This window comes from Schistocerca americana, chromosome 6, assembly GCF_021461395.2.
Source record: "Schistocerca americana isolate TAMUIC-IGC-003095 chromosome 6, iqSchAmer2.1, whole genome shotgun sequence".
NCBI lineage: Eukaryota > Metazoa > Arthropoda > Insecta > Orthoptera > Acrididae > Schistocerca > Schistocerca americana.
The window spans coordinates 367,863,680-367,881,929 of record NC_060124.1 but is presented as its reverse complement, the minus strand read 5'-3'; positions in this window follow the sequence as shown (position 1 = coordinate 367,881,929).

The window sequence follows — 18,250 nt, the reverse complement described above, 5'->3', positions numbered from 1 at the left end:
CTCTATGTTTATTGAGAGTTATGTGCATTGCAAATGCAGATTTTGAAGGATTGTTCAGACGTATGGCATCTAAATGTTCTTTGAATCAAATCTCAAAGTTTCCCCCAGTCTGTCCAATATAGAAGGAAGGGCAATTTTGGCGTCTGAGCTAATACATACCTGATCTTTTGTAAGGGGGGTTGTTATTCTCTATGTTGTGAATGGTTAGCTGCTGGTGACAGCGCAACTTGCCAAAAGCCTTCAGTATGCGTGTTCAGACATGCTCTCACGGCGAGTGTTAAGAGGAGACCAAATTACATAGAGGACATGTACATCAAGCTGGAACTTTTGATTGCTGCTGTATGTATACGTCATACATGCATGTTCAAACTCGTCGTTATAAACGCAAAAAAAGGATAGGAAAATATTTAATAAAATATTTCATGTTATTACATTTTTTTGCATATTTTACACATTATCATTATATAAATATGTGTGTATATGCAAAGTATTTGTTTTAACTTGTAATAAGTAAATATCTTGAAAAATAAACATCGTACAAAAAAAATGTTTCAGCTGAAAAGTTGATAATGTATCCGATACTTTTTTATTTTTAGTATTTCGAAATGAGAACCGACAATTTTTGTTACAGATTCGGATTTACACCAAAAAATACCTGCGGTTTACCCGAATTTTTTTCCATTACTAGTACAAGGCTCTGTAACTGGCAAAAGTTGTTTTCCGATTTTTGCAGGTAAGCTAGAGTCATTTGATTGTACCATGTATTTTCCATAAAATATACTTTTTTGTTTTATCAAGTTGATATTTTTGTCAAGAATTTAATTTAACTTAGCAAATTTTTAACAAAGGTATCAACTGTTTAGAATAGTTTGTAACAATTAAACTTCTACGGTCAGACATTAAAATGTCTACAAAATTTTACATTTTTATCGCATTTATAACGAATAGTCAAATGAGTCGGTTCTTAATGGAACAAACGGGAAAATTAGAGTTTTGTGGGTTATCGTATCATCTACCATGCACGGAAAAAATGTTTCCGGTAAATCGTAAGCATTTTTGGCGTAAAACCCGAATCTGCAATAAAAATGGGCGCTTCCCATTTCGAAACGAAAAGTTGACCCCTGCATGGGGGAGTTTAGGAAGTGGCCAAGTTTTAGAACAGACAGATGTCCCCTTTAAAAATATTAACTTCTCTCTGGAACATATTTTTCCATACGATGCCGGTTTTCGAGATATTTAGTTGTTCCAAGTTAAAACAAAAACCCCGTATATTTTACGCATTGACATTACACAAAAATCCAGGCTCTACTAATCAGTTGTGACTGACATTCAGGTTTTTAATTGGAGTAGATGTCTGACGTCAGTAAAGCACAGCGATGACTAGATGACACTGCTCAGTAATGTTTTACTGCAAGTGGAATTACAGAGAGCGCCTTTGACCTAATTGTACTTTCAGATCAAGAAAAGATATCATCACCACTCATATGTCATCATCCATTTGATGAAGCCGTTTAGACTTCTGGATCCATAATATTCTTCAGGTACAAAGAGTGTCCATGAAGTCCCGTTTTCGTTTCAAAAAATCATAACTTGAAAACAGATAAAGAATCGTGGTAGGTTGTGCACCGTTTAGTAGATCTCAGTTTTCCTTTCCTGTAGATTTGCTTTCGAGTGCATCAGCATGGCAATAGAATAGAAGAAATCGCAATGTGTCTCTTGGTACGCAGAATCAAGATCTGTGACTAGGATACAGTGGAATTATGTGTGCCAGTATGATCTTCTTCTTCCGCTGCAAGTGTTTCGTCGCCTAAATTGCCGATGTCATGAAAGAAAAAGGGCAGTGGGAAATCTACAGATTAGTAATAGCCGTAAATGAAATTAACTCCACTTTTATTGAAAAATAATACACAAATTCGAGGTAGTTGTTTTACAATGCTTTATTGAGTCCATTGACAGCTCTGAGTAACTTGGCACGCTGCCAACATGCTGCAGGGAAAGTAATGGAATAGTTGATATACCAAGATGCAATGGAAACTAAACAAGTTTACGTGTAGCCCCCAATAAAAGCGAGAATTGTTGTACCGTGATGTATTCACAGTAAGTTATAGGTTAGCTATTAGTTCCTGAATATGGCCTTAAAGACAAGGCGGTACGGCGAAGCTTACTATATTTACAGAACTTGACTAAAAGAAGGGACCGGCAAGTAGGACAAGTCGTGGGAGACGTAAAGGTGTAATCAAATGGCTCTAAGCAATATGGCACTTAACATCTGACGTCATCAGTCCCCTAGACTTAGAACTATTTAAATCTAACTAACCTAAGGCCCGAGGCAGGATTCGAACCAGCGACCGCAGCAGCAGCGCGGTTCCGGACTGAAGCGCCTAGAACCGCTCGGCCACAGCGGCCGGCTTAAAGGTGTAGCCACTTTGGTATTGTAAGGAAATGTGTGCGTGTGGGAAGAGGTAAACACTGAACAGGGAAACTGTGTGTCAGACCGAGACTCGAACTCGGGACCTTTGCCTTTCGCGGGCAAGTACTCTACCAACTGAGCTACCCAAGCACGACTCAAGCCCTGTCCTCATAGCTTTACTTGTGCCAGTATCTCGTCTCCTACCTTCCAAACTTCAGAAAAGCTCTTCTGCGAACCTTGCAGAACTAGCACTCCCAGAAGAAAGGATATGGCTTAGCCACAGCCTGGGGGAAGTTTGGAGAATGAAATTTTCACTCTGCAGCGGAGTGTGCACTGATATGAAACTTCCTGACAGATTAAAACTGTGTGCCGGACCGAGACTCGAACTCGGGACCTTCGCCTTTCGCGGGAAAGTGCTCTACCACCTGAGCTACCCAAGTTGTGAGGACGGGGGCGTCAGTCGTTCTTGGGTAGGTCAGTTGGTAGAGCACTTGTCCACGAAAGGCAAAGGCCCCGGGTTCGAGTCTCGGGTCTGACACACAGTTTTGATCTGCCAGGAAGCGTTGAAGAGACTTGTATAGGATAAGCTAATGCCGATAACTGTATGAGAGCAGTCTTACGAGGCTTTGTACAAGTAGCTCACAGTGGGTTTTTTCCGCCTGTTAATTTATAAGTTGATTAGTTATCTGAGGTTTCTCATTCATTATGGGATTTATAGGCCATGATGCGTAAAAGAATGATAAACAACTCGACATTGCGAATTTAAAATGCATCATCGTTGTTGAAGACTATGAGAGATCACGGGAAAGCATCTTATTACGCATCGCAGGACCGGACTGTGGAGAACATGGAATAACGTCTCGGCCGAATTCTGAATAGCTGCTTTCGCCACGTCAGCGGCCAGAGAGCGAGCGTTATCGTGTTGTGACAGTCGAGCGGTGCTTCATTTTAACGAAGCGGCCTTTCTGGCTGTATCTCCCTGTTTGCGAAGAGTGGGGCGACGACAACCACAGAGCAACTGCTGGCTAGACGGGGGACAGGGAACAGATGCGGCACGCCGAGCGTCTAAACAAAGCGGTGGCTGTAGGGGGGGGGGGGGGGGGGGGGGGTTGGCTGGTGGCTGGCGCAGAGATCGATTGTCCGACCGACAGCGGGAGTTAATAGCGGGGCCATCGAGCGGCGACGGCCGGACCGCACGCAAGACGAATGGCCGCCTAGGAATGCCGAGGGAGGCGCGGCTGGCCGCTGCGAAGAAATACGTATCGGCGCGGTACTAAAAAAGGAGAAGGGCGCGTCTCGGGCACTCGGCTACGTTACCGCCCGCTTGCTCGCCGCCGCTTCGCTAACTACAATACCGATAAAGAGGCCCAACTCAGAGAATTGTACCCTAGAACATTGAACGGAAGAGTGGAGGATGCTACATTGCAACTGAATCATCGTAAAGGCACATTTCTTTGAGTTGCAATGTACGGGGGGTTTATTGTAAAATTATCGATGTATTGAAAAATATCTATTGGTAGTCTTAGTCGACCTTGAGTTGCTATCTGAGTTAAGTTGGCTCTGTTTAAACGTGCGGTTATGACCCCAGTATCATTGTCATCGAAATTATCATTACACTCTAATTATTAAACAAAAATATGGTGATTGCTAGCTACGAAATCAATAATGCGGTGATCAGCATATGATACCAAATTAAGATTTATTCGGGACGGGATGAGCAATATTTCTAGCACAAAATGACATTACAATACACTCGCTAACCTAACTTGCCTATCATTGGCACAATGTATCCTCTTTTCCTAACTATTTAAGTCAACAATGAACCCGCAAGTGACTCTATTGCAGTTCTGCCTGAACGGACACAGAGAACGCCAGTCAAAGAGCTAGCGAAATACGAACTCATTTAGAATTATAGTGCCTTACTTTGGCTGATGACTGCTAATATCACCGTACTTCTCCGTGATGATTACGACGGTCGGCCCAGCCAACGTCGTGATGCCGTCTTTCCCGTGAGCGAGCTTGGCTTTAATCTCCAACGTGGACGTGGTTTGCAACCGTAAACTCCTGTACGTAAGTGTTCAATTGCGGAGTCCGTCACTAGTCAATACTCAAGCTACTTACACATATGCCAAGAGTAGTTAGTCGACTGAAGTGTGCGGCAGCAAAGGTACACTTCAGATTGCATATGAACACGACAAGTTAGTACAAATCTGTTTCTCTCCTCAGAGGAACAGATAATACTACTTGTGTGGAGTCGTATGCTCTAAACTATTCCGACTTGGAGAGTAACCACTGGAATCAAAGCCGGTAACTTCTTCAAGCTACTTCTCTCCACGCTCTCCAAACAGGGCAGCCAGACACCGCGACTGCTCTCCTCCACAGCCGACCCCAGAGTCCCCCTTCAGAGTTTTTGCAAACCTGGCCGTTCTTCGCCGCATGGATCCGTGCGCGTTGGTGGCCAATCACGACACAGACTTCCATGTATCCGTGCGCGTTTGTACCCAACCACGACACAGAATTCTCCCGCGGTTACTGTTGCCGCCAAACTTTCAATATGTAACGCTACGCACTCTGCGCCAATCCCGTCACAGTCTTCCGCAAATTTTCCACTGTGGCGCGAAATCGTCTTTCTCTCTTACGCGTATAGCTCCTTCTCACTTCTTGTTTTGATGGCCCAGCCTCTCCCAACGTCTTTGGTGGTCTGAAGTGCCAACCGACAAAGGGGTCCGGGCCGGCCGGTGTGGCCGTGCGGTCTCTAGGCGCTTCAGTCTGGAACCGCGTGACCGCTACGGTCACAGGTTCGAATCCTGCCTCGGGCATGGATGTGTGTGATGTCCTTAGGTTAGTTAGGCTTAATTAGTTCTAAGTTCTAGGTGACTGATGACCTCAGAAGTTAAGTCGCATAGTGCTCAGAGCCATTTGAACCATTTTGAAAGGGGTCCGGCCGCGGACATCCCGTTAGTTTGACATGACATAAACACCTTCCTTAGGGGTTTCGGCCGTGTTCCAGCCTCTGAGCCCATCTCGTTAGTCTGACATGAGACACACAACTTCCTTTTCTGTGCCCATTCTCTCCTACCGGTGGGCCAATTATGAATTATTATTAGGTGTATTAGTACTGATTTAACATCATGTAAGGTGCAAAATCTGCTACCTTACTGAGTCATCAGTCTTTTTGAATTGTTTGATGCGACCTGCTTTATCGTCCGAACAAGACACAGTCGGGGCAAAAGCACACCGGTGCAAAGATGAGAGCGGGTGCCAGTACCATAGAGACTGGCCACTTGCACGAGTTCCACCAGCGCCAGTTTTGTAAAGGCCTCATCGCTATTGCTGTTGCCACTGTTGTTACGGTAGGACGAGTTTGTGAGTTCGTGAAACGGTTTCTTGTGCAGTACACCGCTAAGACAATTTCTTCCTGCCACTACTACACAGATATGACCCAGGGTTAGGTAACGGGTCAGGAGAACGAAGGTTCTACAACACTCCAATAAAGTCATCCAGCAAAGTCACACAACTGAGTCAAAAGGGTTACTTATGTCTGTGAATAATGAAGTCTGCAACACTGCTTGTAATATAACACAAAAAGGCCCTCAATGACTAAGTGCAAATAATCGTAGGTGAACTTCGCGGTACATAACAAATGCAATTTACAACAACTGTCTGTTCAGTTCTAAGAGTTTACTAAAGGCGTTCCCTGCCTGAGTTAGCCCTGGACGAAGATCTATAAAAAGAGGGCGAGACATGATCGTCTATCTCCCGAGGAGGCTTCTGTCAGTTGTGTCCGCAGCTCGTGGTCTTGCGGTAGCGTTCTCCCTTCCCATGCATGGGGTGCCGGGTTAGATTCCTGGTGGGGTTAGGGATTTTTCCTGCGTCGAGATGACTGGGTGTTCTTGTGTCGCCCGCATCATCATCATTCATCCCCATTCCGGCAAAGGCAAACCACCTCCACTTGCCTAGTACGGCGGTGCGGGTCTCCCGCGTCGTCCCCTACGCTCCTCAGAGTATGGTCCGGTCATTGGTGGATTTTACTCGGCCGGCAATAAGCCGAAGTGAAGTCCATATGTTTATCCTCAGCGCCGCCCGTTGCGCAGGTGGAACTCGCGCAAGTGGCGAGTGTCTTTAGTACTGGCGCCAGCTCATATCTTTGCACCTGTGGTGCTTTTGCCCTAGCTGTGTCTTGTTCCGACGACACAGCGCGGCCCGTCATGGATTCTCCTCCTGTGCCAACTTCTTCACCCCAGAGTAACAACTACGTACAATCTACGTCCTGAGTTACTGCTGGATCTATCCCAATCTCTGTCTTCCTCTACAATTTCTGCCCTCTACAGCTGCCTCTAGTACCTGGGTAGTGATTTATTGAGTTCTTAACACCTATCCTATGATCCTGTCCCTTTTTCTTGTCAGTGTTTTTAACATGCATCTTTCTCCGCCCATTCTGTGGAGAACCTATTCATTCCTTACTTTCTCTCTCCAGTTAATTTTGAACGTTCTTCTGCAGCAGTACATCTCAAATACGTTTATTGTCTTCTTTGCCGACTTTCCCACGGTCCAGATTTCACTGCTACACAATGCTGCGCTACAAACGTACATTTTCAGAAATTTCTTCAAGACCTATGTTGGATACTAGCAGACTTCTCTTGGTCAGGATGACCCTTTTTGCCATTACTAGCATGCTCCGTCCGTCACATACTTCGTGATCACCAATTTTCATAACTTGCTCGGTACTCTCATTTCTGCTACTTCTTATTAATTTCGTCTTTCTTCGATTTACTCTCAATCCAAATTCTGTATTCATTAGATTTATCATTCCATTAGCAGATCTTTAATTTTCTTTCACTTCCCGTGTGGATAGCAACATCTCCAGTGAATCTTGTCATTGATATCATATCACCCAGAATTTTAATTCCGCTCTTGAACATTCCTTTTATTTCTATAATTACTACTTCGATACATAGATCGAACAATACGGGAGAAAGTCGATATCCTTGTTTTATACCCTTTTTAATCCGGGGACTTTTTTCTTGGTCTTCCACTCTTATTGTTCCCTCTTATTTCTTTCTCACTCGAATTCGGACATCTTACACCATTTAACATTGTCGAACACTATCACTAGGTCGACAGATCATGTGGACATACCTTGATTTTTTTCAGTCTCGCACCACTTATAACTGCAACGTCAGAACTGCCTCGCTGGTTCCTTTACCTTTCCTAAATCCATACTGGTCGTCATCTGACACATTCTCAGTTTTTTTTTCATTCTTCTGTATATTATTCTTGTCAGCAACTTGGATGCATGAGCCGTTAAGCTGATTGTGCGATAATTCTCACACCTGACAACTCTTTCCATCTTGAAAATTGTGTGGATGATGGTTTTCCAAAAGGCTGATTATATATCGCCAGTCTCATACATTGTACAAATGGTTCAAATGGCTCTGAGCACTATGGGACTTAACATCTGTGGTCACCAGTCCCCTAGAACTTAGAACTACTTAAACCTAACTAACCTAAGGACATCACACACATCCATGCCCGAGGCAGGATACCGAACCTGCGACTGTAGCGGTCACGCGGTTCCAGTCTCATACACACCACCGTGAATAATCGTTTTGTTGCCATGTCCACCAATGATTTTAGAAATTCCGATGGAAAGCTATCTATCCTTACTACCTTATTTCATTTCAAGTTTTTATAAATTCTGATCCTAATACTAGAACTCCTATCTCTTTTACATCGACTCCTGTTTCTTCTTCTGTCACGTCATCAGAAACGTCCTCCTATCATAGAGGCCCTCATTGTACTATTTCCACTTGTCCTCTCTTTCCTGTGCATTTAACAGTGGAATTATTCCACTTTTATTCAAACGAACTCATAATTTATAGATTATGAATTAGTGAATTCAATTATTAGATCCCCAGTGCTATGCTGCATACCACATTAAGTACAAAAAGTCCTGTTTTATACCATTCTGAAATCGTAAATTTTTACGAGGCTTTAGTAATCAATGGTTAATTTATCCATATTCCGTAGTTGCCATAGAATACAGTGAAAGCGCGATGGCGCTCTGAAAAGTAATGCCTCTGAATTTGTTATATGTAAACAGGTACAGCTTTTTAAATAAAACAAACTTTATTACAATTCTACAACTCTGTTTTTCGTGCTTAAATATTTGCTGCCCTCTGCAGCTAGAGGGTTTCGAATTGTAGCGTGTAACATTGCAGTGTGTAACTTAACTATGTCACTAGGTGAGAAACCCTCAGAAAACTGAAATCACGTATTTTAAGTGTTCATTCAGACATGGAGCACCCTCTTCTTCAACATGTCAATGCGAGACCTAACACGAGGGCTGCCATCCCATTTTCATCCGTTTCCATAATTTAAAGAAGACCTTTCAGGACGTAATAATAGCGGAAAGGCGGTGGAAGCAGAGATGATGTTGTGGCTCCGTCAACAGAGTCAAACATTCTGAAAGGTGAGTATTTTAAGCCTGGTGCAGCAGAGTCAGCAACTGTAAAATGTAACTACATTAAATTTCAGCCTCCAGTTGTATAAGCAAAGCAACTTTACATAGGTTTCGGCCATAATAATGTAGCCTTATTTAGAAACGTCACAATATAAAAAAAATTAAAACATGCCAGATATTGCCCATGTCAAACCTAAAATGTCAGTACGACAGTACTTCCTTCTTCGAAGGATTTCAGCCCTTGCTTCGTTTACCATGATGATGCGGGACTTCCTATATCGCCCGATGCCATTGCCCTCTTATCTTTATGTTTGCATATACATTTCACTAAATCGTCGTTATTTTCTGTAAGTTTAAGGCTGTTTCACAATTTGATACACGTCAAATGGTGTATCTCTAATTATGAGCTCAGTAAAGATTGCACAAAACGTGACTTCTTATAACTGCCTTTATAATGACTTGTGGCGTGGTACGCCCCTGTGTAATACCGTTAAACCTAAAACTGTATATTGCTTACTACCCACGCCAATACCTGGCTACGATATACAGACTTTTTGTTCTTATTAGTAACTTCAGGTATTTCCCGATTATACACTGCATATTTAATACACCAACTATGTTCATTGTTGTTTTACAGTTTGTTACAGATCAAATGGTGTATTTATTTTCAAAAGATTCATAAAGCTTTCATATAACTCCACTGGGTACACTGTCTTCATAAGTTTGTGGTGTTGCACGCACTTACTATCCGATACATCCATCACTTTATATGGTCTATTACTTACGTCAGTAGCGGGCTATGACATACAGCCTACTGGTTTTCATATGTATTAATTGCTGATCACACACTTTATATCTAACCGCTAACCTGTATGAGACAATTGTCTTCACTATTATTCACAGGCGTTAATTCTTAGCTAAGTTCCACACATTTCAGGCACTGTTAACCTTAACTTATGGCCTTTTCTTATGAAAAGGTTCCTTTACGCTATATAATGTCATTTGCCTCTCATAGAACTATAACTTCAGTTATTATAGTTTATTTGCCAGTTACATTTCTAGGTGTAGTAACAAATAATGTTATCAATTCATGTTTATTCATAATTATGTACAGTACACTTTTTATATGTCTTTTACCTTTTGTGGAACAGTAATTTCAGTAACTTGAGGTTTTAATGCCACTAATAAACCGAACTATTGTAATAAACCATTTTCCATAATAATCTCAGTTAACATTCAAGTCTGTATTACTCCGCACGCCACAAGCTGTGCTCGCTGCGTCGCTGCCCTCAGTGACCAGTTACGACTCAGCGCCCACGGCCTAACTGTCTGGCCTGTTGGTGTGACCTATTGGATCTTATGACTAAGTACTACAGTACGTAGTACATTTTAAGTTTGACAAAGCCAGTATCTGCATATTTTAATTTAATTTGATTTGTGACATTTCTGAATAAGACTACATTATTAAAGCCGAAACCTAGGTAAAGTTTCTTTGCTTATACAACTGGAGGCTGAAATTTAATATAATTCAGAAATGGGTCAAATCGCTCTAAGCACTATGGGACTTAACATCTGAGGTCATCAGTCCCCTAGACTTAGAACTACTTAAACCTAACTAACCTAAGGACAGCACACACATCCATGCCCGAGGCAGGATTCGAACCTGCGACCGTAGTAGCCTCGTGGTTTCCGACTGGAGCCCCTAGAACCGCTCGACCACAGCGGGCGGCTTAATATAATTCTGAAAGGTGTTTGTGTATGTCAACTGTCCTCCGTTTCGATTACGTATTTTTTCATATGATTACGGTAGAATTCTTTGGTGTATTTTCCCACCGCTCGCTGGTCGATATCGATATTCCTCTGCTAAAAGAGTGTATTTAAGTTTCACTGACTGTCTCAGACAATAAACGTCTAGTGCATGATTGTGCCACATGAGTGTGTTGAATTCGAATGAAGGAAAGCGGCAGTTGTACAGTTGCACTGGAGCAACAATTGCAGTATGGTGGCTGTAAAGGGTCAGTGGACGGAAGCAGCTGCACTGAGGCACTCAGCCTGTTCTCGTCAGATGCGCGTCCGCCTCTTTAGCTGAGTGGTCAGCCCATCGGACTGCCATCCAGTAGACCCGGGTTCGCTTCCCAGCTGGATCGGAGATTTTCTCCGCTCTGGGACTGGGTGTTCTGTTGTCCTCATCGTCATTTCATACTCATTGACACACGAGTCACCAATGTGGTGTCACCTGGAAAGACTTGCACCTCAGCTTCCGAACTTCCCCATGTGGGGTCTATTAGCCATCGATGCTATACAATCATTACATTTCATTTGTCATATGTGGGCAGTATTAAGGTCGATTTCCATGTAGGGCAGTGCGTATCGTTATGGAAAGTACTGAGAAGGTTTGAGCGTGAACTGCATGGTACTGTGATTTGGTGTGATCAGGCAGTGCTGAGCTGAAAGAGGCTGGTTGGAAACTGCTTGTACCAAGTAAGCTGTGACCGGAGATTTTCGCTGCTCTAGGACTGGGTGTTCTGTTGTCCTCATCATCATTTCATCCCCATTGACACACAAGTCGCCAATGTAGTGTCACCTGCAAAAACTTGCATCTCAGTGGCCGAACTTTAACATGTGGAGACTCTCAGCCACCAGTACTATACGATCATTTCATTGCGCAATCCTATGTTGGATTTCCACGTACGAGAGTGCGTGTTGTTATGGGTCACTCGGTGCCGAGCAGTTTTACGCGTGAACTGCATGTTATTGTGAGTTGGTGAACAGTCTGCTCTTGGCAGAAGTGAGGAGTGGAAAACTTGTTTGCGTTCCGCCGGCGGAGCTGCGCATGGAATGTTGATTACTTCCTAGCTATTGCGAGCCATTAAACACACATATAAATATCGTGTGCTCCTAAAGACAGGTCATGATCAAAATCACCTTTCCATAGGATCACGCCACACCACGTGTGTATAAGTTACAACGATTCCTAAGGGATGTTCTATATCTGGATCCCGTGGACATCATGGCCGTCGCCTGTCAATTAGGGTCAGCGTCATTTATGTTGAAACGATAAATGCTGAAGTGTGCATAACTGTGGTGTACAATTTCGTGAACTCACTTAAGTACAAATATTCTGATGGTACCATCAGATCCATTACAGTGGACCATGTCGGCCTGTGCTTGCGCACCCTTAGAATCTTTGAACTCCGCTTTGAGGTGCCGGCCAACGTCATAACTGCGACCTTCCCAGTGCATGGAAACGTGATCAGCCATGTGGGTGAGAAATGGCAGAGTTTTGAGGCCTATAAGGTGTACAATGGTATTCACCAAATAAAAATCGAACTAACAAAACACGTACTGTCCTAAGTGATCATTGGTGGTACCGTGCGATAGTGATGTACAATGGCCAACCACGCACGTGTTTTGGCTGTGGCCAGGAGGGTCATGACAGGTTGGAGAATAATAAACGCTAACTGATGCAAACACCGATCGGTGAATCTGGTGGCGAAGATCCTCTCCCTCACCTACGTTCAAGCGGTCAAGACATCCTCTGTGGACTAATAAACCACCGATAACCTGCGGGTGCTGACATCCTGAAAATCCAATAAGGACACGGCCCCGGTCATGCTGCCACCCCAGGCAACGATAGCCCTTCAATACCCCCAACCGCCGTCATCGGACGATCTTCAAGAGAACCTGGACGTCGACAACAGATTCTTGCCGATATTGACCCGACACAGAAACTTATGTCTGTAAGCAACAATCACCTAGCAAACATGAAAAGCAACGGCGCGGTTCTTCCGATCATTGCCTCCTCCAATTGACAGGATGCGCCGGCCGCAGTGGCGGACCTACCTGACATATTTCACACTCAAGACGCGGCCTCCTCGCCTCCTCTCGATCCACTGGCTATGACTTCAAAGGAAGCTGATTCTCCATCAGATACCTGTTGCAATGAGATGTGGGATGCGAGCTTTGGAACTTCTGCAAGAAAATTAAACGCCTACAGTCGTCTTTATGATTTTATTTATTTTGGAGCTATCAGTTTGGGCTCTTCAATGCGCCATCTTCAGGCACTAGTTGATGCTGATGGGGTTGACACTATCACTATATAAACCGCATCATTGGCCAACATAGCTAGTTATGCAGACTATCTGTAAACTTTGGTGTCAGCACTGCAACCACTGAAGCGCCGAAGCTGGTAGCTACAAAATAAATAAAATCATAAGGATGGCTGTAGGCGTTTCATTTTCTTACAATAGTAAACGATCGTGTCCCTAGGGTCTCCTGTCAAAAGAATGGACGTCTAAAATGGAATTGTAACTTCTAGATTACAGCAGCTGGCAGCTTAGGGCCGCTGGGCAGATGACGTTCAATGTGACTCGCTGACTGAAGAGAGGGAGGAAAGTAGAGGTGACACCCGGTGTGCCCTTACGGTTCCGGCGGCCATGTGGCTGGCAGTGAGTCAGCGACGTTTAGGTGACAATATCCTATTCTGTCTTCGTCCCTGGCGACACCACCTAAGGCGGAGACAATAAACATTTCGGCTGGCAACGATGAACCTCAACACTATCAGAATGCCCCAGAAAATCTTCATGTTACGAGACGTGCTTAATGCTGCGGATATCGCTCTCCTGCAAGAAGTATATGTAGCCATCTTTCCCAACCTCTTACGCACCTAATGTCTCCCTCGCTTCACCCACTGGCAGGTGCATCGCCGTCGTACTTAGAATGGGCTTGGTAGCAGGTCACTTTCGACGTCTCCACAGTGTATGGGGCACGGCTGCCGCAGTGAATTGAGTCCGACTCATCAATGTCGATGCCCTTCCCATGCAGATCGTCGGCAGGAACGCCCCAGCTTTCTTGCAAACGACGTTGCACTCCTCTACCAGAGTCGACGATCTGGTGATTGGCGAGGACTTCACCTGCCGACAAACACCTTCAGACCAGATTCCCCGCCATTACCCTTGCAGTGAGCTTGGCGTACTCATCAACAGTTTCCAGCTGGTTGACGTATGGCGACAAATCCATGGTGATGGACACCGTTGAACTCACTTAACAAATCTCTCACCCCAGACAGTGATAAACCATTCCGAGCTTTGGCCAACAGCTTTATTGGATCACACGACCTACGTCTGTGCCACAGCTCTCAATTCCTTCAACGTGCGGCGAAGCAGAAGCCCCTGGAAGCTCTGCACCACCAACTTGACCTCCTCAGCCTGTCAAGTAGCCATAAAAGACACATGTAAGCCATCGTAGTATTTATCTATCAGTCCTAGGATGATGGGTGGCTAAGTGAAGGCTGTCGGCCACTGCATTGTTCCAGGCGAGAGATAATGCCGGTTCAAATGGTTCAAATGGCTCTGAGCACTATGGAACTCAACTGCTGAGGTCATTAGTCCCCTAGAACTTAGAACAAGTTAAACCTAACTAACCTAAGGACATCACAAACATCCATGCCCGAGGCAGGATTCGAACCTGCGACCGTAGCGGTCTTGCGGTTCCAGACTGCAGCGCCTTTAACCGCACGGCCACTTCGGCCGAATAATGCCGGAAATTCGGTATTCTCGGCACGCTCTTGACACCGTGGATCTTGGAATATTGAATTCCCTAATGATTTATGATGTGGAATATGCCATGCGTCTAGATCCAACAACCACTTCGCATTCAAAGTCTGTCAATTCCAGTCCAGCGGCTATAATAACCTCTAAAACCTCTTCACGTGAATCACCTGAGCACTGCCAATGCACTGACCTTTTATACCTTATGTATGCAATACTACCGTCATCTGTATATGTGCATATTGCTATCCCATGGCTTTCGTTACATCATGGAGTTACTCAACGACTGTGCACTGCCGCTTGACTGGCATTGAATAGCTCTTGTTTCATAAATGTTGGAATGAGTAAGTACGTTATGAAACACAAATTCCCATTGTCCCTGAGACCTGATGGTCATGGAAGGCAGGATTCGGTTACGATTGTGGACGGGACCGTAATCAGTTAATATTGGTTGGCTTTCTTTTCATCAGACACAGTTTATTTAAAATCAATAACAAAATAATGGCAATAATTTTAGAATTGTTTCAGGGCTGAAGGCCTTAATGGCAATAAATTAAGAATTGTTTCACGACTCAAGGCCTTAACGGCAATAAATTAACAGTTGTTTAACTTGCTACAACTTACAAACTACAGTTATTTAAATTTTGAAAACAAATCACCAAGGTCTTAAAGGTTAACTGCTAAAAATACAGGCCCGCATCTCGTGGTCGTGCGGTAGCGTTCTCGCTTCCCACGCCCGGGTTCCCGGGTTCGATTCCCGGCGGGGTCAGAGATTTTCTCTGCCTCGTGATGGCTGGGTGTTGTGTGCTGTCCTTAGGTTAGTTAGGTTTAAGTAGTTCTAAGTTCTAGGGGACTGATGACCATAGATGTTAAGTCCCGTAGTGCTCAGAGCCATTTGAACCATTTTGAGCTAAAAATACAATTGCCACATTAGAATTTTAGGACAAGTAGCGAGAGTCACGGCTGAAGGCCTTTAACGCCAAGAATGGTAATTATTAAAAAAATTTAACAAACATACTGTCAACAGCAAGACAATAGCAAAAGTTAATGTAAAAGACAGGCAACTGATCACCAAACAGGTGAGACAAAATGAAAGTAAACTTGGTAGCGCAGCCGTTTAAACCTATGTAACGCCAGGAATGGCGATTATATACAAAAAAATAATAATTTAGAAACATACAATAAAACAGCAAATATAATAACAGGGTTGATTCAAAAGAACAAGTAACTGGACACCAGACAGGAGAGACAAATGATGGTAACTTGGTAATACAATAATAGAAAAATAACACAATAATAAAACACCAGGGGTAGTCAAATGCCTCTGAGCACTATGGGACTTAACTGCTGAGGTCATCAGTCCCCTAGAACTTAGAATTACGTAAGCCTAACTAACCTAAGGACATCACACACATCCATGCCCGAGGCAGGATTCGAACCTGCGACCGTAGCGGTCGCGCGGTTCCAGACTGTAGCGGCTAGAACCGCTCGGGCACTTCGGCCGGCTGGCTAGTCACAGACGGTTCTCCATGAATCGGCCTCTGAGTAGGTCAGGCCAAAATACTTTAACGAGCGATGAGAAAGGTAGCCAAGAGTTGCATTCACTTCACAAGATGTTAACTCGGACCAGTGGCAGTCTAACGAATGACTAATGATAATCTGCTGAAGCTACCTAACGTCCGATAACCAATGCAACGATGGAACGCCACACCAAAGTCAGAACCGGCAGTCGGCACTACGTCCTCAGAATGCTGTGTTTAGAGGGTCATAAAGTAGAAAGGAACCACTACTACCAGAGTAGAAGAAACACCAACCGACGTACAAATCAAGGAAACTGTCAAAACTACACGCCTTACCGAACAGCAGCGGCAAGGGCAGGAAACGTACACATACAGTAACCTCCAGGGCAAGTCATTAGGGCGTTAGCGGCCACCAGGCAGGAAAAATACCGCTGGTTGAACTTAACAAATAGTAACACATAGAACGCGGCAATTAGTAACAAGAAGTCGGGGAAAGATAATTATATCCGCCTTTCCCAACCACTCCACTCACTGCTCTTCGTCTCGGCAACACTGCAAGCAGCAACAAGAAACCAAGTCACTGGAGAAACGGGAGATCTCACGATGGTGGAGGTTTCACTGCTAGGATCAATATCCACTCAACTTAAAGCTTGTTGGATCCGGTTAACGACTAGGTCGTGTACCCTCGCGACCACAGCCCTTCCATCCGGCGGTCCATGCACGCCGGCAGCAATCTCGGCGTGATCTAGCACCTCCCTCTTGGCTCTTCCGGAGTCGCCAGAGGAATTATCCTGGCTCAAATGGTTCGAATGGCTCTGAGCACTATGGGATTTAACTTCTGAGGTCATCAGTCCCCTAGAACTTAGAACTACTTAAACCTAACTAACCTAAGGACATCACACACATCCATGACCGAGGCAGGATGCGAACCTGCGACCGTAGCGGTCGCGCGGTTCCAGACTGTAGCGCCTAGAACCGCTCGGCCACTCTGGCCGGCAATTATCCTGGCATCCCCCTTGATCAGTTTACTGAAATAACGGAAAATCTAAATCTGAATGGCCAGGTAGGAACCTGAACTGCCGTCCACTCAACTGCGATTCCAGCGTCTTCTACTGCGCCACCTCGCTAAGTGAACCGACAGAAATTTTCACTAAACTTGTAGACGGACTTCCTGTGAAAAGATAATCACTTGACTAACAAAGAACGCACTTCGCACAGTTATGTACAAAACAGGATGTCATTCCGATAATAACGGCAGAGCATGAAGGAAAGGCAGTACGAGAAGAATATTGTACGAAAATTCTTTGCGTGTATATTGATGAAAACGTGAAATGGAAATCGTGTTTGATAGATCATTTTCATGTACGTATTAAGAAACACTTGCTCATCGTTTTGCAGATTATTTTGGAATCCAAACTATAACTATACCCTTTTACTATGAATACTTCCACTTAAAATACACACACACACGTGTGTGTGTGTGTGTGTGTGTGTGTGTGTGTGTGTGTGTGTGTGTGTGTGTGGGTGGGTGGGTGGGTGGGTGGGTGGGTGGGTGTGTGGGGTGTGTGGGTTGGTGTGTATGTGTGAGTGAATGAGTTTTCATTAATCATCACAAGTACGGTGGGACTGTTAATATACGTGCAAATCACTCATGTAGCCTGTGGTGATAAATCTACAGAGAAAGTAATTTTTTAAGCCAGTTGATACATTCATCGCCACAACGAGTTATCACAAACATGATCCAAGACACATGAAGGTGTGTCTTAGGAGTGACTAACTCTGAAATTATATATTCATCTGACAGATCGTTAACTTTAAGATAAACATGGAATCGATATCTTTCTGCAGCTGTTGCAAGCGCATTTCAAACAAATATCGATTTGTAGAGACCAGCAGTGTATAATGTCTATGGTGTGTGGTGAAACTTGTGGTCAGGAAGCTAGTAGTTCACCATCGTGTGTGGTATTTCAGGTGGAGTGTCAGGCTTACGTTTGTTTCTTTTCCGATATGCGTCGTGAAAACAGTACTGTTAAACATTCATTTTATTCCTTAGCAAGCTCCAACTGGTAATGGTGCGTGGAGGAGCCAGGACTCCGAGCCGTAGGTTGTAAGCCGCCGGCGAGGAGAGGCTGAGGTAGGAAAGCAGACAGGCAGTCACCGCAAGCGTGCAGTGACGCTCGGCTACCGAAATGTTGACATTAGCGACTCAGCAACGCCGCTCATGCTGAGAGAGTAAGGGAACCCACGTCGGCGTCCACACAGGCTAGTCATGGCCACGAAGGACGAGCCAGAGCGTACTAGAGTTCGT